The sequence below is a fragment of the Chlorocebus sabaeus genome, chromosome 22 (genome assembly GCF_047675955.1).
Source record: "Chlorocebus sabaeus isolate Y175 chromosome 22, mChlSab1.0.hap1, whole genome shotgun sequence".
Taxonomy (NCBI): Eukaryota; Metazoa; Chordata; class Mammalia; order Primates; family Cercopithecidae; genus Chlorocebus; species Chlorocebus sabaeus.
In genome coordinates, this window is record NC_132925.1 from 58041689 (window position 1) to 58062687 (window position 20999).

Here is a 20999-nt window from a genome sequence, read left to right on the forward strand (position 1 = left end):
ACTTGATGACCATGCCCAACTTCATCTGCAAGCTAAACACAAGGACTTACTAGTTTCATACAGAAGACAAGAAAAATAGTAATTTGGGGCTATAAATGTCTTACTGACCATATTTTTTTTTGGTCTACTAAAGTACAGATTAAAGCCATTTATTCACTTAACTGGAAACCATCAACTAAAGTGACCTGCATAACTTGCATTTAAAAATAATTCTTGCCTATAGATAACTAGGTTATGTTATGTACAAAAATGATATTCATGAATAAATATTTATCTCATCATTGATTATTTTAGCAAAAATCTGTTAAAATTCTAACTGGGGGATTGCTGGCAAGATGGCCGATAGGAACAGCTCCCGTCTGCAGCTCCCAGCAAGATCGACACAGAAGCTGGGTGAATTCTGCATTTCCAACTGAGGTACCCAGTTCATCTCATTGGGACTGTCTGGACAGTGGGTGCAGCCCAAGGAGGGCAAGCTGAAGCAGGGCGGGGCGTCGCCTCACACAGGAGGCACAAGGGGTCGGGAAACTCCCTCTCCCAGCCAATGTAAGCCATTAGGGACTGTACCCTGCACTCCGATTCAGATACTGCACTTTTCCCACAGTCTTTGCAACCGGCAAACCAGGAGATTTCCTCTGGAGCCTATGCCACCAGAGCTCTGGGATTCCAGCACAAAACTGGGTGGCCAATTGGGCAGACACTGAGGTAGCCATAGGAGTTTCTTTTCATACCCCAGTAGTGCCTGGAATGCCAGTGAGACAGAACCATTCACTTCCTTGGAAAGGGGGCTGAAGCCAGGAAGCCAAGTGGTCTGACTTGGTGGGTCCTACCCCCATGGAGTCTAGCAAGCTAAGATCCACTGGCTTGAAATTCTTGCTGCCTTCACAGCAGTCTGAGCTCGACCTGGGACACTGAAGCTTGGTGCGGGCAGAGGCATCCACCATTGCTGAGGCTTGAGTAGGTAGTTTTACCTTCACAGTGTAAACAAAGCTGCCAGGAAGTTTGAAGTGGGTGGAGCCCACCCTAGCTCAGCAAGGCCACTGTGGCCAGATTGTCTCTCTGGATTCCCTTCTATCTGGACAGGGCATCTCTGAAACAAAGGCAGCAGCCCCAGTCAGGGACTTATAGATAAAACCCCCACCTCCCTGGGACATAGCACCTGGGGAAGCAGTGACTGTGGGTGCAGCTTTAGCAGACTTAAACATCCCTGCCTGGCAGCTCTGAAGACAACAGCAGATCTCCCAGCACAGCATTCAAGCTCTGATAAAGGGCACACTGCCTCCTCAAGTGGGTCCCTGATCCCTGTATATTCTGGCTGGGAGACACCTTAGAGCAGGGGCTGGGAGACACCTCATACAGACAGCTCTAGCTGGCATCTGGAAGGGGCCCCTCTGGGACAAAGCTTCCAGAGGAAGGAACACGTAGCAATCTTTGCTGTTCTGCAGCCTCTGCCGATGATACCCAGGAAAACAGGGTCTGGAGTGGACCTCCATCAAACTCCAGCAGACCTGCAGCAGAGGGGCCTGACTGTTAGAAGGAAAACTAACAAACAGAAAGGAATAGTATCAACACCAACAAAAAGGACATCCACTCAGAGACCCCATCCGAAGATCACCGACTTCAAAGACCAAAGGTAGATAAATCCACGAAGATGGGGAGAAACCAGCACAAAAAGGCTAAAAATTCCAAAACCCAGAAGGCCTCTTCTCCTCCAAAGGATCACAACTCCTTGCCAGCAAGGGTACAAAACAACGGTGAATGAGTTTGATGAACTGACAGAAGTAGGCTTCAGAAGGTGGGTAATAACAAACTCCTCCGAGCTAAAGGAGCATGTTCTAACCCAATGCAAGGAAGCTAAGAACTTTGAAAAAAGGTTAGATGAATTGCTAACTAGAATAACCAGTTTAGAGAAAAACATAAATGACCTGATGGAGCCGGAAAACACAGCACAAGAACTGTGTGAAGCATAGACAAGTATCAACAGCCAAATTGATCAAGCAGAGGAAAAGATATCAGAGATTGAAGATCAACTCAATGAAATAAAGAGAGAAGACAAGATCAGAGAAAAAAAGAGTGAAAAGAAATGAACAAAGCCTCCAGGAAATATGGGACTATGTGAAAAGACCAAATCTACATTTGATTGGTATATCTGAAAGTGACAGGGAGAATGGATCCAAGTTGGAAAACACTCTTCAGGATATTATCCAGGAGAACTTCCCCAACATAGCAAGGCAGGCTAACATTCAAATTCAGCAAATAGAGAGAACACTACAAAGTTACTCCTTGAGAAGAGCAACCCCAATACACATAATCACCAGATTCACCAAGCTTGAAATGAAGGAAAAAATGTTAAGGGCAGCCAGAGAGAAAGGTCAGGTTACCCACAAAGGGAAGCCCATAAGTCTAATAGCAGATCTCTCTGCAGAAACCCTGCAAGCCAGAAGAGAGTGGGGGCCAATATGAAACATTCTTTTTTTTTTTTTTTTTTTTTTTTTTTTTTTTTTTTTTTTTTTTTTTTTTTTTTTTTTGAGACGGAGTCTCGCTCTGTCGCCCAGGCTGGAGTGCAGTGGCGCAATCTCGGCTCACTGCAAGCTCCGCCTCCCGGGTTCCTAAAGAAAAGAATTTTCAACCCAGAATTTCATATCTAGCCAAACTAAAGTTCATAAGTGAAGGAGAAATAAAATCCTTTACAGACAGGCAAATGCTGAGAGATTTTGTCATCACCAGGCCTGCCTTACAAAAGCTCCTGAAGGAAGCACTAAACAAAGGAACAACTTGTACCAGCCACTGCAAAAACATACCAAATTGTAAAGACTGTCACCACTATGAAGAAACTGCATAAACTAAAGGGCAAAATTACCAGCTAGCATCATAATGGCAGGATCAAACTAACACATATCAATATAAATCTTAAATGTAAATGGACTAAGTGCCCCAATTAAAAGACACAGACTGGCAAATTGGATAAAGAGTCAAGACACATCGGTGGGCTGTATTCTGGAGACCCATCCCACATGCAAAGACACACATAGGCTCAAAATAAAAGGATGGAGGACTATTTACCAAGCAAATGGAAAGCAAAAAATAGCAGGGGTTGCAGTTCTAGTACCCGATAAAACAGACTTTAAACCAACAAAGATCAAAAGAGACAAAGAAGGCCATTATATAATGGTAAAGGGATCAATGCAACAAGAAGAGCTAACTATCCTAAATATATATCCACGTAATACAGGAGCACCCAGATTCATAAAGGAGGTTCTTGGAGACCTACAAATAGATTCCCACACAATAATAGTGGGAGACTTTAACACCCCACTGTCAATATTGGACAGATCAATGAGATAGAAAATTGACAAGGATATCCAGGACTTGAATTCAACTCTGGACCAAGTGGAACTAATTGATATCTAAAGAACTCTCCAGCCCAAATCAACAGAATATACATTCTTCTCAGTACCACATTGCGCACCTATTGTAAAACTGACCACATAATCGGAAGTAAAACACTCCTCAGCAAATACAGAAGAATGGAAACCATAACAAACAGTCTCTCAGACCATAGCACAATCAAATTAGAACTCAGGATGAACAAACTCACTCAAAACTGCACAACTACATGGATACTGAACCGGCTCCTGAATGACTACTGGGTGAACAACAAAATGAAGGCAAAAATCAAGATGTTCTTTCAAACCAATGAGAACAAAGACACAACGTTACAGAATCTCTAGGACATATTTAAACCAATGTGTAGAGGGAAATTTAGAGAACTAAATACCCACAAGAGAAAGCAAGATCGATCTAAAATCAACACCCTAACATCAGAATTAAAAGAACTAAAGAAGCAAGAGCAAACAAATTCAAAAGCTAGCAGAAGACAAGAAATAACTAAGATCAGAGCAGAACTGAGGGCGACAGAGACACAAAAACCCTTCAAAAAAATCAATGAATCCAGAAGCTGATTTTTTGAAGAGATAAACAAAATAAATAGACCACTAGCCAGACTAACAAAGAAGAAAAGAGAGAATAAAATAGAGGCAATAAAAAATGATAAAGGGGACTTCACCACCAATCCCACAGAAATACAAACTACAGAGAATACTATAAACACCTCTATGCAAATAAACTAGAAAATCTAGAAGAAATGGAAAAATTCCTGGACACATACACCCTCCCAAGACTAAACCACGAAGAAGTGGAATCCTTGAATAGACAAATAACAGGTTCTGAAATTGAGGCAATAATTAATAGCCTACCAACCAAAAAAGTCCAGAACCAGTCAGATTCACAGCTGAATTCTACCAGAGGTACAAAGAGGAGCTGGTACCATTTCTTGTGAAACTATTCCAAAAAAAGAAAAAGAGGGAATCCTCTCTAACACATTTTATGAGGCCAGCACCATCCTGATATGAAAACCTGGCAGAGGCACAACAGAAAAAGAAAATTTCAGGCCAATATCCCTGATGAACATTGATGCAAAAATCCTCAATAAAATACTGGCAAACCAAATCCAGCAGCACATCAAAAACTTATCCACCACGATCGAATTGGCTTCAACCCTGAGATGCAAGGCTGGTTCAACATATGCAGATCAATGAACATAATCCATCACATAAACAGAACCAATGACAAAAACCACCTGATTATCTCAATAGACACAGAAAAGGCCTTCTACAAAATTCAATAACCCCTCATGCTAAAAACTCTCAATAAACTAGGCATTGATGGAATGCCTCAAATATAAATAATAAGAGCTCATAAATAATAAGACATGTTTATGACAAACCCACAGGCAATATCATACTGAATGGGGAAAAACTGGAAGCATTCTCTTTGAAAACTGACAAAAGACAAGGTGCCCTCTCTTGCTACTCCTATTCAACATAGTACTGGAAGTTCTGGCTAGGGCAATCAGGCAAGAGAAAGAAATAACGGATATTCAATTAGGAAAAGAGGAAGTCAAATTGTCTCTGTTTGCAGATGACATTACGGTATATTTAGAAAACACCATCATCTCAGCCCCAAATCTCCTTAAACTGATGTGCAAAATCACAAGCATTCCTGTACACCAATAGCAGATAATCAGAGAGCCAAATAATGAGTGAACTCCCGTTCACAATTGCTACAAAGAGAATAAAATACCTAGGAATACAACTTACAAGGAATGTGAAGGAACTCTTCAAGGAGAACTACAAATCTCTGCTCAAGGAAATAAGAGAGGACACAAACAAATGGAAAAACATTCCATGCTCATGGATAGGAAGAATCAATATGGTGAAAATGGCTATACTGTCCAAAGTAATTTATAGATTCAATGCTAGCCCCATCAAGCTACCAATGACTTTCTTCACAGAATCAGAAAAAAACGACTTTAAAGTTCATATGGAACCAAAAAGAGCCCACATAGCCAAGACAATCATAAGCAGAAAGAACAAAGCTGGAGGCATCACACTACCTGTCTTCAAACTATACTACAAGGCTACAGTAACAAAAACAGCATGGTACTGGTACTAAAATAGATATATAGACCAATGGAACAGAACAGAGACCTCAGAAATAATGCCACACATCTACAACCATCTGATCTTTGACAAACCTGATAAAAACAAGCAATGGCAAAAGATTTCGTATTTAATAAATAGTGTTGGAAAACTGGCTAACCATATGTAGAAAACTGAAACTGGATCCCTTCCTTACAAAAATTAACTCAAGATGGATTAAAGACTTAAATGTAAGACCTAAAGCCATAAAAACCCTAGCAGAAAACCTAGGCAGTTCCATTAGGGACACAGGGCTGGGCAAAGACTTCATGACTGAAACACCAAAAGCAATGGCAACAAAAGACAAATGGGATCTAATTAAACTAAAGAGCTTCTGCACAGCAAAAGAAACTATCAATAGAGTGAACAGGCAACCTACAGAATGGGAGAAAATTTTTGCAATCTACCCATCTGACAAAGCGCTAATATCCAGAACCTACAAAGAACTCAAACAAATTTACAAGAAAAAAACTAACAAACCTATCAAAAAGTGGGCAAAGAATATGAACAGACACTTCTCAAAAGAAGACATTTATGCAGACAACAGACACATGAAAGAAAGCTCATCATCACTGATCGTTAGAGAAATGCAAATCAAAACCACAATGAGATATCATCTCATGCCAGTTAGAATGGCAATCATTAAAAAGTCAGGAAACAACAAGTGCTGAAGAGGTTATGGAGAAATAGGAATGCTTTTACACTGTTGGTGGGAGTGTAAATTAGTTCAACCATTGTGGAAGACACCGTGGCGATTCCTCAAGGATCTAGAACTAGAAATACCATTTGACCCAGCCATCCCATTACTGGGTATATACACAAAGGATTATAAATCATTCTACTATAAAGACACATGCACACGTATGTTTATTGTGGCACTATTCACAATAGCAAAGACTTGTGACCAACCCAAATACCCATCAATGATGGACTGGACAAAGAAAATGTCACACATATACACCATGGAATACTATGCAGCCAGAGAAAAGGATGAGTTTGTGTCCTTTGCAGGGACATGGATGATGTTGGAAACCATCATTCTCAGCAAACTAACATAAGAACAGAAAACTAAACACCACATGTTCTCACTGATAAGTGGGAGTTGAACAATGAGAACACAGGGACACAGTGAGCAGAACATCACACACTGGGGCCTGTTGGGAGTGGGGTGGGGGCCATGGAAGGGATAGCATTAGGAGAAGTATGTAATGTAGATGATGGGTTGATGGGTGCAACAAACCACTATGGCACATGTATAGCTATGTAACAAACCTGCACGTTCTGTCCATGTACCCCAGAACTTAAAGTATAATAAAAAATTCTAAAAAATATATAAACAAATAAAAAGGAGGTAAGAAATATTTAAAAAACCAAATCTGGTCACACAAAATATGGGATATTTGTATAATGGCAAATAATGGAGTCATTTAAAAGGATATAATATTATGGAACACCCTCCTTAGTGTTGCTAAGTGAAGAAAAGCAAGATGCTTTGTGTGTGTGTGTTTGAAAACATATTTAAAGACATAAATATGACCATAAAGATATGGAATATTTCTTAAAGCATACCCAAGATACTAGCAATGTGGACGGGGGAGGAGACCTACATTTCACTGTACATGTTTTTTAGATATTTCAAACACTGTATAATGTGCATATATTACTATTCTATAATATCAAATAAATACCTACATAAATATTTTTTAATTTTTTTTTTTTTTATTTTCAAAGACAAAGTCTTGCTATGTTTCCTGAACTAGAGTGCAGTCACCACCGGATTCACAGGAATGATCACAGCTTACTACAGACCCACACTCCTGGGCTCAAGTGATCCTCCTGCCTCAGCAGTCCCCAGTCCTGTGGCTGAGACTACAGGTGCAAACCATCATGCCCAGGTTAGAAATCACTTTTATTCAGGATAAGGAAAGTTGGGGAGACTCATTTAATTATCATGTATAATGACAAATGTTAACCTTCACAGGACATCAAAGCAGAGAAGAGTAAAAACAAGCAATTTAACAACTTGTCTCCATTTATTAAATAGTTGAGTCACTTTAGTTGATTTTTTTTTTTTTTAAATTTTCAAGTCACAGTACTACTTTTATTTTAGAGGACAGCAAACTCTCCCTCCTTTCAACTACCTTATAATATTGTGAGGATGAATTAAGGAAGTAGATGGGAAAATTCATTACAAACTGGGATATGCTATACAAAATTAAGTCTGTATTATTGAGCCTGGATGTTTAATACTTTGATATTCTCTAAATGGAACCACATCACATATTAACTACATTCTTTATTATTCCTCTTCAATACAACCTACATTTCAGTAATGAGTTTTCCTGAATCACAAATCTTAATATGAATCTGTCTAAAAAATTACAGGGACATGTTAGATTCATTTGACATTACAGCTCAACAGTGCTCTTGCACAACAACAACAAAAAAAATGAGCTTTTCTTTCATTTGAATTTTGTAAAACACTCTGAGTGTTCCAGTTTAACTGGCGTATTTTCTTTTTCCTTGAATAGTATCTTCAGTTTTCTGACTCCAAGTTGTTAGAAATTGGTTTGTGGCAAGAATAGAAAAAAATCTGTTCGTTCTTATATGCCAAATCTAAAGTGCACACACTTTGAGGGTGAGGACGAGGAGGTGATTACGGTGATGATGATGTGATACTACAAAGTATTTCCTTACACATGCTAGGAAAAGTGGCAAGTAAAGCTGACCTGAGATACCTTTAAATGCCTCCATTTCTTCCTTACTCTAGTGACACCAGGGAGGCTATCAACATCAAAAGAGGATAGGTTTTATACTCTCTTTCTAGACTGTCTGTTTCCCTTTCTCTGATGGTAGAAAACCTTTAAGGACTATTTTAAATGCAACTTCTTTCTAGAAGCCATTTCCAGTGACCTCAATCCCATGTGATTTAGACTTTCTCTGAATCACTACTGTATACTCCACCTGTCTTCTAATGTAGTCTGTGTTATAATGCACTGAGTTATATTTGATTCCCTCCTAGAGTGTATGCTCTGTGAGGACAAGTTTGTATGTTGTCCATCTTTACATCCTCAAAAGCATTCTATACTGAGTAGACATTCAACAAAATGTTAATTCATCAAATCATACAGGAAATAAAAATCCTCTCCGTTCAAATCTACTTCTATCGATGTGCTAAAAAAAATTCAGTCTCTAAGTGAAAAACAACCAACTACAAAAAATGTCAGATCAACAGAGGCACTGCTTTTATAAAGACCTTCTCTGCACAGGGAATTTATTTTCTGCAGTTGCCCTTTTAGTGAATTTTGTCAAAAAAAAAAAAAAAAGGCACTGATTGTATAAACTAAGGCAAATTATTTTCTAAACCTTGCAATACATACAAATTAGCAGGTTATTTTCAAATAGCTAGCTTGCTTGGGTTCTTATTTGCACTTGTTTAAAAGTTCATCCTCCTGTACACGTGCATTTATTGAAAAATAAAATGCTCAAACAATTTCAGACAAACATAGACTAGTGATTTTTCTTTCAAATTTGAATCCCACTAGAATGGGAAAATGCAGTGACATTAATAACTAATGACTCAATCAAAAAATGATTTAAGGCAAATTAACAAAGATGAAAGTCAAATTTAGACTCGCTTAGTCTGTCTAGAAAAGTTGAAGAATGAAAGCCAGTAAGTGCTGAAATTCTGAAATATATTACACATTTAACTCATAATCTCTAGCTTTATTTTCAAAATCATTTCAGAGAATTATGTTAAAGTGCACCAAAACTTATAGACAATTTTTCTACTATAAAGACTGAGTCAATATTCATCAAGCTTCCATATTGAGCAACTCTAAAGAGGTATCTGTTGTATACCTGACTCTCAGGTATACCCAGTGAGTCACTAAATAGAATGCAGTGATTTGGGTCTAATCATGAGTCGCTAAATAGAATTTATAAAGATGAATGGAGAACTGAAAAGATGAACTCCAGCAAGCAGCTCCTACCACCTTACTTGGCTATGATTTTACTTCAAGCCTTAACTTTAACCTTTACTTTGCCAAACCTCATTCCTTCTATGCTTATCTTCACCATCCTTTTAACTTGCCTGAGGGATGTATCTCCTTCATTACTAAATAAGAATTGTTAGAAAAACAAAACAAAACAAACAAAAAAAACAACAACTCTAAGTAACTCCAGCAGCCAAAGCAATTTACTGTTAGGAGAAGGTGGAACTAGCTTCCAAGCACTCTGGCTTTCTAGGAGGCAGAAACAGATGATTTTTCCAGGATGAGACTGATTTGATGAATGACTCCATCCCTTTTTTTGCCTTACTGTCACGGATGCTCAAGAGTTGGGTTGATGAGAAAGACTACTTAAGTGGTCTAGCTTGTTGTCATATGCCCCTTCCCCATCAGAGAGGTCAAGGCAGCTTGACTGATGAAATTGATACAGTTGATAAAATTGTATCCCATCGATAACAGGGCCATAGGAGGTTCCCATTTGGAGGTGCAGGAAGGGAGGAGCCAGATGTTTACTTTCTCTCTGACCCAAGCCCTTCACCATTTATTTAAAATGTGGAGTCCTAACTAGGGAAAAGGAGTCAAGCTCATGGGAGCGAAGAGAAAGCAAAGAGAGAAAGCACATGAGCTGAGTCTGCCTTTCTTCATGGTCCAAGACATGTAGCCCTCCTTGCATCCATCCTATCACCAGACACCTGCAAGCTGGCTCACTGCAACCTTGGCATTATCGATATGGCACCAGGCCCTCTTCAACAGACTGCATTGCTATTCTGTAAAATCTCCAGCAAGTCTTTGTTTCCTTGCAGTCAGCCTCTCTTCTGCTGATCCTGCCCGTTGAGAGAAGGCAATGTATTTTTTCTACTTTCTTTAATAAGTATGCCTTTCTCTACCTACAGTTGTCTTGATACATTATTTTACCCCTGTGCCACCGGCCCAAATAGTCGTCGCACCCCCTTGACATAAAACTTCTTTTCATAGCCGTGAAAAGCTCAAATTTGCAATAAAAGAAATTTTTGCACTTAAAGAAAAACACTGCAGAGTTTTAGGTCTCCCTGCCTTTGCTCATGTGACTCCCTCTGACTGGAACACCATTAATCTTCGCTGGGTGAAATTCCAGTCCTTCTTCCAAACCCATTTCAAATAGTACCTTGTCTGTAATGATTTTCCTGACCTCTTCATGAGGAATTAATCAATCCTGCTCCTGTATTTCCAAAGTGCATTCTCCATAACCCTGTGGACTTGCCCCAGTGTTAACAGTTAATTATTTAAATGCTGCTCTTTGTGATGGGATCCTGAAGGCACTGAAGCTAGGGATCTGGCTTCAGGAACACCTCCAATCCTGTGCTCCAACCTGACCAGCAAGTCCTCCACAAATGTCCTTTGAAGATGTTAATAAAATTTTTAGGGTGGTAAACTGAAAAGTTCCTTCCAGATATTCTCTGATTCTATTTTGTATATATGCTGGATATAATTACAAAATAAGCATAATTTTAAAACCCCACTTACGAACCATAGGTCGTTTTGAGAGTTCGGTTGAGTTACTTTAACAGTTCCACATGATGTCTATTATGATAGTTATTTTAAAAGGAACCAAAAATAATGTATCAAGAACTACAAATTCTCTAGGCTAGACTTTACAAAGAAGAAATTCAATAAACACTGTTTATACCTCCTACAAACTTAATATCTAACATGAATAATAATGACAAAGAGAGGCAATATGCAAAGGAAGAACATGTAATACTTTTTAAATTATTACATACTAATGGACACTTAAAAATAATTACACATATATTTATTTATTTTATTTTTTTGAGATGGAGTTTCACTCTTGTTGCCCTGGCTGGAGTGTAACGTTGCGATCTTAGCTCACTGCAGTCTCCACTTCCTGGGTTCAAGCGATTCTCCTGGCTCAGCCTCCTGAGTAGCTGAAATTACAGATGTCCGCCACCATGCCCGACTAACTTTTTGTATTTTTAATAGAGACAGGGTTTCACCATAATGGCCAGGCTGGTCTTGTACTCCTGGTGATCCACCCACCTCGGCCTCCCAAAGTGCTAGGATTACAGTTGTGAGCCACTGTGCCTGGCCATATGTTTATTTTTAGTTTTAGATATTAAAATAATTTAACTTTTAAATTATTATGTACATACTAATGGACACATAATAATTTTTTAAAATGAGGAAGTGAAGTAAATTACTTGTATGTCCAAGAAGTAATATATGAACATCCATGAGTACAGGACAAAAAATATTAATTTAAAAGATGAATTTGTATCAAATAAAGTAATGCAAATATCCACTTTCCTGTCTAAGATAAACTAGAAAGTGTTTACTTCTTCAGAATTCTTACCAATGCAAATTACCCCATATATTTGGTTCTTAAATTTTTCCATTCTTTAAAAAAATTATTTAACATTTATTCAGCCTGATTTATCTCCCCAATGACATTTTAAACTCTGAAGACAAGAGATATCCTTTTACTTCCTTGATATGCTGGAAAATGTACCACATAATTCCATAAACTTAAAATGCTCATTAAATGTGTTGGGAGGAAACCACTTTCACTGTCTTTATATTTCTCAAGTTTTAGGGAATATGTTAGTAAAAACTTTTGGTTAAAGTCTTCAGGTTCTTGTATTTAGCTTTGACTCTACATTAAGGTTGACTTTTTCCTCACTCTGAGGAAGATATAAGGTTATTGATATTAATTTTTACATTAATATGGAAAGCATACTTTCCATATTAAAATAATCAATCAATCTCCTAAAGAAATTTTATTAATTTAACAATATGAATGTTCTAAATGGATATAAATCCAGAGGTCCTCTAAAGAAGACAGGGTTACCACTGTCTTATTTCCTCAAAGCATAAACATTATGAATTAACCTTATGAATATTATTATCAATGCTCGCTTTGAACATCACCTCCAAGTATTCTGCATTGCACTAAAAATCCTGTTTTTGGAGGACACTCACTTTAAATTATCTTCAAGGCACGCTACTAAAAAAAAGTAATAATAAAATAAAATTTAAATAGCGGTAACAGAATCAGCAAAGCCAATAGAATTACTGAAAAGACGATCTTGGGAGACCATCTTTCTAGCTCATTTCAGCTTAGTAGCAGACTAGACTTTGAATGGTTCTTGTATGTTTCAGCAATTCTGCCAACAAACATTGAAAGAGAAAAAAAAATTTTTCTCCTGACAAGCACAGACTTTTGACACTACATTCTTACTTGTACATGTATGGTTTAAATTAACTGCAGTTACTCATGATCTATTCAATCTCTTAACTCTCAAATGAACCTGTGATGTTTGGGTATGAATCACTTTCATACCTGCTTTGAAGTGGCCAGAAATTCAATTAGTCATGGGTTTTTTTCATTTCAGTCAGACAGTACTAGTACTATACTTGAGTTACAATAATTTCCTCTTAGCGCTGAGAAGAAATTTGTGTTTAGTTTTAGCACAAGCTGTCAAAAATTAAACAAATCCAATACAGATAAATAGGGGGCACATATTAATTTAATTCTAAAGAGAATAAAAGTTTTGTGACCAAAGCAAATTCAAAAAGTTAAGCACACTTTTCTATGTTGCCTGAGTCTCAAGACATCACAAGCAATAATTTTTTTCTCTTACCGTTTAGATATTTGCTAGCCCTGTTGAGAACCTGTTAGATGAAAAACAACACACTAAGCCTAAGTCCAGATCAGGAAGGATTGTAGAAGATATGAAATGCATGCGAGATTTCTGACTTTCACTTTGTTCACAAAATCAGGGCCATGGAAATGGTCAAAAATTTCATGAAAACATTTACAAAGCTTGTAATAATAAGTTCTTTATTAAGATATTTAACAAATCCTGGTAAATTTTTTTTCACATTGTGCTTTACTCAGTATTTTTATGTACATGCTCTCATTTGAACCTCAAGAAAGCGTGTGTGTGTGTGTCATTACTTCCATTCACGGCCGGCTTCCTGAGCAAGTTACCTATGCAGTGGCTGAGAGTCCAAGCTCAGAAGGGCCCCAAGCTTGCATTAATGCTCTGATGTTGATGTCTTAGACTTTGTAATACTGTTTGAATAAAGGGCCCCATATTTCCATTTTGCACTGAACCTTATAAATTAGGTAGCTGCTGTCAATTGCAAGCAGAATCAGCTACCTAATTTTCAGGGTTCAGGGCAAAATGAAACTACAGGGCCCTTTATTCAAAGGACCAGAAGGAGAGGATCATATTCAAACACATGGAATCAATTAATTGAACTGTCTAGAGAAGAAAAAAAAAGATAGGTATTACTGGGTCTTGAATAACACTGTGGAAATAGATGTAATTTGAGTGACAAAGGGGAGGGGAACAGACTAATTCCAGGTAGAGAAGCCTATGCTTTGTCTCTGTAAGGGTACTAACTTTATAGTAGGGAACTAGAGTCCATCCACAGTCAGGTCTATCTGTACCTGACAAAATCCTGACAAAAATCTCTCATGAAAATTTTAAAAGAAAAAGCATGAATTGGAACTAAGTCAGTCGCACCACGATAAGAGACCTATAGCCAATCAGATGCCATATCCTATTGTTAACAGCCAACCCTCCTTTGATTCACAGGCTCAGGGGCTGTGTCCTCAGTTTAGGGAAAGTGTCTCTGTTGTTTCTGACACTGTTGAAAACAAGATACTCTGTGTATTTGCAAGGACCATGCACAACACATGGTCCTAGAAATCTGGCCTTCCAGAGTATTCCAGGCTCTCCCTCAACTATCATTCCTTATTACATTCTTCCATTCATCTGTTTCTTTGGGTCACATATAGTTTGGAATTGAAATGCTCTAGATTAGGGGCTAGCAAACTATGGTTCAAGGGTGAGATCCAGTCCAGACCTGTTCTTGTATAGTCCTCAAGGTAAGAATAGTGTTGATATCTTTAAAGTGTTGCAAACAAAACAATATAAACAGTAAAAAAAAAATATGCAACAGAGAGAATGCTGCCAATATGTGTGGCCTGCAAATCCTAAAATAGTAACTATCTTGACTTTTATAAAAAATGTTTGACCATGGTCTAAGTAAACTCAATCATTTTCAGACACGTTATATTTCTTCAGAGTCTTTTTCTGACCAAGAAGAGTTATTAGGGGGACCTTAAAGATAGCATTATCAAAATTTTAAGAGCTAGACTCACCATTAACAGGGCATGGTAGGCCTTAAAAACTCTGACAAGTTGGTTGCTTTGGTTTTGGAGGGCACAGACTACATTAACCTCACCACAGAGCAAGATTCAATTCAAACTTGCACTCCTCTGTGACCTTGATCCAACCTTGGCAGACTCTGTCAAGTGTTAAGTCTCCATTGGAGCCAACTGTAAACAAAAGACTTGGTAGAACCCTCTGACTTAGTCCTATCTTCTCCCTTCTTCCTCTTTCTCTCCACAGGCAGTCTATTCTTGATGACCAAAAAAAGCACACTTTCTCATCACCCACCTCTGGTTTTTTTTCTTCTTTTTTTTCCTTTTTCTTTTCTTTTTTTTTTTTTTTTTTTTTTTTTTTTTGAGATGGAGTCTTGTTCTGTCAACCAGGCTGCAGTGCAGTGGCATGATCTTGGCTCACTGCAATCTCCGCCTTCTAGGTTCAAGTGATCCTCCTGCCTCAGCCTCCCATGTAGCTAAGATTACAGCCGTGCACCACCACGTCTGGCTAATTTTTGTTTTTAGTAGAGACGGGGTTTCACCATATTGGCAAGGCTGATCTCCAACTCCTGACCTCAGGTGATCTACCCACCTCGGCCTCTCAAAGTGATGGGATTACAGGCGTGAGCCAATGCACCCGGCCCACTCACCACTTCTATAGAACTTTTGCTACAGGCTGTAAGTCTTCACCACACTGTGAGCCTTCGAGAAATGCAATCAGTGAAATTCCATGTCCCACACCCTAGATTCTGAGTCAGCCTAGATGAATACAGTACAAACTTCCACGCTGGCAGCTGTAGTTCCTTTTTGCACTTACCTGCTTAGTGGCAATTTTTTTCCCAGGTGCAGAAGAAACTCATCAAACTCCTTACCCTGACCATCAGCAAACCTTCTGCAGCTGCTTTTGTCACTAACGGATGGGTTCTGGGCTATGGGTTGTCTGTGTCCGCAGCCAAACCATCTTGGCCTGCCCCAACATTTTGGTGTAGAATATTAGAAAAATTGGCCCACAATATTGCAGCCAAAAAAGACTAGCTGGAAACATGCCTATTTTCATCAGAGAATAGACTTTCACTCCAGTGCAAATAGATTTTTAAAATTATTTACTTCAATAAAAACCTGCACTAATTTTTTTCTGTCCTATTACATTTAAGGTATAGATAGAAAAGCAAAGTGGAGATGTGGGCAATTTAGATTTGGATAGATAATGTAACTGAAAAGAGTCACGAAGGGAAATATGAACTATTAAGTAAAATGCTCTTAATATATTTTCTTTGTCCTTTCAAACTTCACTGAACCAAATGTTCCTTTTTTCTCTTTCTTTTTTTCCTGACAGGATGTTTTGTGCAAGAATAATTTACTGAGAGAGAAACTTGTATTAGTTCTTCCACTTTTCCTTTCCCTCACTGCAAAGTAGAAGACATGTCTTAATCACAGATGTTTATACAGTAGAAAACAGAAGCCACTTACAGCTAACATCTTTTTCCAGTTTTTTATAAAAACTTTAAAACAATTATGTTAGTGAGTGCCTTCAAGGGCAAGAAGAGAAAAGAAGTTTTCCAAAGGCTGAAGACATTACAGGTTGTGGAAGTAAGAAAATAAGCCAGAGAGAATGGGATCCTTTAGACCTTGGTATCAATATTTCAGGGAGTAGGTAAGAGCTGACTGAAAGGAGATGGTTTTCTGGTGTTTCTAAGGATGTGGGAGTCTAGGTACAAAGATTTTTATTTTCCTAGTAATTGTCTTTTCTCCAAACAGAGCATCAAAGCAGCAAAGGTATGTCCAAAGGTATCATGGAGACTGGTACAAAGGGCATCTCTATCAATGCTGTCGATGGATCATCAATGACCAACAATCTTATGGATGGGCTGAATTCCATAAGCCTGAAGAATCTCTAGGAATATTGTACAGCTGTGGACAAAACAACCCCAGTAATGGTTTGTATCACTTTTTCTGCCAGCTGATAGTATGGAACCCTCTAGTCAGAACGATTTTGAATTAAGAACAATGAATAGACTTTCTTCAACATCTAACTTTGTAGACTACATTCTGAGCTGGTTATGACTTTCCATTTATAGATGATCAGAATGAATAAGTAAGGCTCTTGGAAGGATAAGGTTAATAACCCTTGTACACAGAAACCTCCTTCATGTTTCCATTGACTTTGAACTTTATTGTCAGTGATGGTTCATCCAGAAAGCTGCACTTTGGAGCCTTGTTCTTCCATGACCCTTTCCTGTCAACCTCACAGCCTACTCCAGGCTGCAAAATCTTCTACATGAGGGATATATTGGAGAGAAGAGGGAAACAGCCTCCATCTGAATTGATGTTGTAGGTTGTGTAAAGGGAATGGGTTTCCCTTTTTCACACACCAGAATCAAAGAATTTCAGCCTACGTGGTTATAAAGTCTTTGCACTTTTGGTTAGCTGATGCTTCCAGCCCATCTAAGGTTTCACTTCGTCTAAATGCTGAATAGAGAAACAAGCCTTGGCTGGAGAAATCCATCTGAGGTCACCCTGCCTGTCTCCCTGCCTCCAGGCAGATTAGCACCTACACCTTGCAACTCACAAAAGTACTTTCTATTTTTAAACAGCTCCAAGAAACAGCTTTGGTAACTTTACTTTGGTAACCCAGTTTAGTGTTTACCAGGCTGTCCTTATATCTAGAGTTAGCAAAATCTAAAATAATAAGAATAATTAGAATAATAAAATTAAGTAAACAAAACAAATTGTTCTAACTTAAGTTCTGTTTTCTTTGTTGTTTTGTACTCTCACTCAAGTAGACAGCATATATTAAAAGTGTCCATTAGTCACCTTTAGACAGCTCATTCATGCATATATTCAATAATTTATTCACATTAACTCTGTGTGTTCTAACATAACTTTCTGAAATTTTCTTTTGTATTCATTTTGTTTATTGTTCATTCTGTGTTCTCCTACTCCCATCCCTACCTCCACTGAATGGAAAGTCCCAGAAGACAGGGACATTATCAGCTTAGTTCATGGCTCTGTATCATATTGCCAGTTATCAGTAGGGTTATGGCAGGTCTAAGGACCAAATATTTTTAAATGAGAGAAGAAATTGAATGGCAAGTTGATAAATGTTGCAAGCATGATTAAGCATCTACTTCATACAAAGCATTTTTGGAGTACAAAGATGGGCTGCTGCAGCACCCCTAGGCAGAGGACATGTGCCAAAAGTTAAAGCATAATTTGGTATGTTCTAATAGAGACATATGTAAGGAGTTCACAAAAGATAAAATCGCAATAAATCTGTCTTCTTTAATTAATACTACTTTTCTCATAACATTGCTTTGAAACTCAGTCTCAACTTTTGCTTTGACACTCTGTCCCAATGTTTGTCAGTGAACCTGCCAATATAAGCCCCCAATGTATTAAGGAGCGACATGTTTCGACTTTGGGTACATAGTTTCTGGCAAGATTTCTGTGAAGGTTGTTCAGAAAGAAGAGGTTTCAACTGGGGCACTGTGTACTAAGTCATCATCCCCTTTGAAAAGAGAAATGTATAGCTTGTCTACCAAACTACCGGGAAACCCACATCCCAGGAATGCCCCATGGGGTTTTTACTTCAAAATGATTCATAACACCTGAAGTATATTTCATAAATCAGCCAATCCACAACTTATTCAAATGTTTATGAGCTCTATCCAGACCCTATTTAACTTTAAAAAGCTATATACTCCAAAATAATTTAGAACTTAAGTTCCAGGGTGGACTGCTAATATTTTCTAGAATTGATAATACATGATTTTATAGCAGCTTGTACACTGGATAATCATATTAGGACACTGATGGGTTAAAAGAGGTTAGCATGTTATGCACACTGGAGCTATCTATGATAGTTGTTATTTGGTTGGTATGACAGTAGCCCTAGTGAAAACTCACACCAATTTAAGGAAATGTTAAACATTCTCCCCAGGGGTGTATGAATGAGACATTCTAAAACATGGAAACTGTCAAGTTGCTTGTTGAGCATTCTGGTCACAGAGAGGCCCGGGCTATAGTCAGCATCGTGTTTCCACTAGAAGGATAAATCAATGATAGAATGTGAATGCATATGCATCCCCCTAGAAACGCAGAGGAACAGTGAAGGAAGCTAATCGCTTTTAATCTCTCTCTTACAGGAGGTTTTGTTTTAAGTCCCATTCCTTTAAATTATTTTCCTAAAGTAAAACCTTACAGTAGCCTTCTGATTCTTGCATTTTGAGTGGACCATTTCATTTACCACTTGTTTGAACATGTGCAAATAACAAAATAAGGAGGTATTTGCATTCTGACCCTGGATGTTTTCAAGTGGCCAGGAAAATAAATATCTTGCATGGCACTATGAAAAGTACAGAAAATATCCTCCTGTTTCTTTTGCACTTTATCAATGGCTACTATTTAGCTGTTATGCTGTATGGTTATACGGACTTTCTGATAGTTTCTCTTTTTTGATGTATGAATTCATGATTCAGATGCATTTAGGGTCACTGCATATCCCATCTCCTTTATCAAATGGTTTTCATGGACCAAGGCTATAAAGAGGAGATTTTTTAAAAGCATTTTTTTTTGTCAAAAACATTTTCTTCTATTGATTTTTTTTTTCTTGCCCTGGCAAAAGAAATTTATTCACATGTTTGACTCATTTATAGCTTATTAACATGGTGTGCCACATAAAAACGATTTAAGGTTTCCACTTTATTTCAAACATTCTTTAACCCTGTTTCTAAAATATATCTATATGTAGTCCATTTCTTTATTCTAACTTTCCTCTTTCTTGGCCTCACTCCACAAACATCTGGACTCTTCAGGCCTCTTGGGCATTTCCCTTAGGAATCCTTCTGCCCTCTAAATTAAGTCATTATCCAAATTCTTGTCCCTTAATGCCCAAATGCACAACTGACTTCATAGGCATCATCTGTGGTTCTCACCTGGAATTTGTAAATCAGCGGGTTTGAGTAAGAACTTTGGAAACTTAATTGATATAGGTTCTACATGAGATAGAAAAACACAGCCAAATTGGGAACCACTGCTTTTTTTTTTTCTTGCAATCTTACTTGTTATCACAGTTTTCTTACAAATGACTTTCTTATTTTAGATTCCCAAAAGCATGCCTTTAAGCCTGGTTGCTCATCTGAGTTGCAACCTTCATTTCCAAGAGTGTGCTGGACCCATTCATATGACTATGCTACAACCCGTCAAAATAGCATATTATGTATATGTCATACATCAGATACTGTTCTACCCAGTTTACACGCATCACCTCATTTAATCATTATAATGACTTCACAAGGTAGATGTCATTAGTTAATCGGGAAACACTAACTCAGAGAGGCTGCCTGATTTATCCTGCATTATACAATACATGAAGCCAGCTGACATCATGAATTTTTATTTTTCCATTAAGCAATACCATTATCAGATACAAATATAAAACTAATTCTGGGTTTTCCTCTTCTTCAAATTTGGCTCTTTTTCTAAATTCCATTTTTCTGTGCATATTCTTACAAGTTTTACAAGGTATGCTAGAAACACTATTATGGGCTAATAATCACGGTGTTAGCTCATGTAATCCTTCCAATAATATTATGAGCTAAATAATATTATCACAGATGAGAAAATTAGACTCAAAGAGGTTATGTATCATTTCTGATGCAATGAAGTAGGCTCTGGCTGGCAGAGCTGGGCTTTGCCTGAACTCTCAGCTAGTTTTATTCAATGATAATGTACACATAATAGAAACTAAGGGTTCTTCTAGTTATCCAATACAATAGTGAGCAGGACCACAGAATGCAGTGTCGAGGGTACTGCTATGGTCTAAATGTTTGTGTCTCTTCAAAATGTATTCGTTGAAAACCTAGCCTCCAAGATAATGGTATTGAGATGTGGTACCTTTGGGAGGGTATGGGTCATGAGGATAGAGCCCTCATAAATGAGTTAGCCCTAAAAGAGAGGCCTGAGAAGGGTCTTTCCATTCACCAGGCACTGAATCTGCTGGTGCCTTGTCTTGGATTTCTAGCCTCCAAAACTGTGAGAAATAAATTTCTGCTGTTTATAAGCCTCCCATTTATAATATTTTGTTATAAAATCCTGGAAAGGCTAAGATAGAAAATTAGTACTGAGAATGGAGTGCTGTTGCAGCAAATACCTTAGAATGTAAACGTGGTTTTGGAACTGTGTAATGAGTAGATGCTGAAAGAGTTTTGAGGTGCATGCTAGAAAAACCCTGCATTACCAAGAACAGGCTACTAAGGGCTATTCTGGTGAAAGTTC